Raw genomic sequence first — 246 nt, 5'->3', positions numbered from 1 at the left:
CTGCATTGCCGTCGGTGTGTAAGACAGAGGGGCTGGTAGAAGCACTAAAAACCAGCAGCAGCAGCAGCAGGTGTGTTTTTCGTGCTGCTGCATGCAGGCCAAGTAGGAAAGACATGGGAGACGCAGCTAGCTGATGAGAGTCGAGCAGCAGAGATGATAGAGAAGCTGCTGACGAAGCAGGGGTTAACCCTACAAGCAGCAGCAGCAGCATGTGCTGCAGCACCGCTTGCTGTTCCTCTCCTTATT

Source organism: Eimeria mitis, genomic scaffold, assembly GCF_000499745.2.
Source record: "Eimeria mitis Houghton genomic scaffold, Emh_scaff3893, whole genome shotgun sequence".
NCBI lineage: Eukaryota > Apicomplexa > Conoidasida > Eucoccidiorida > Eimeriidae > Eimeria > Eimeria mitis.
This window is presented reverse-complemented; position numbering follows the sequence as displayed.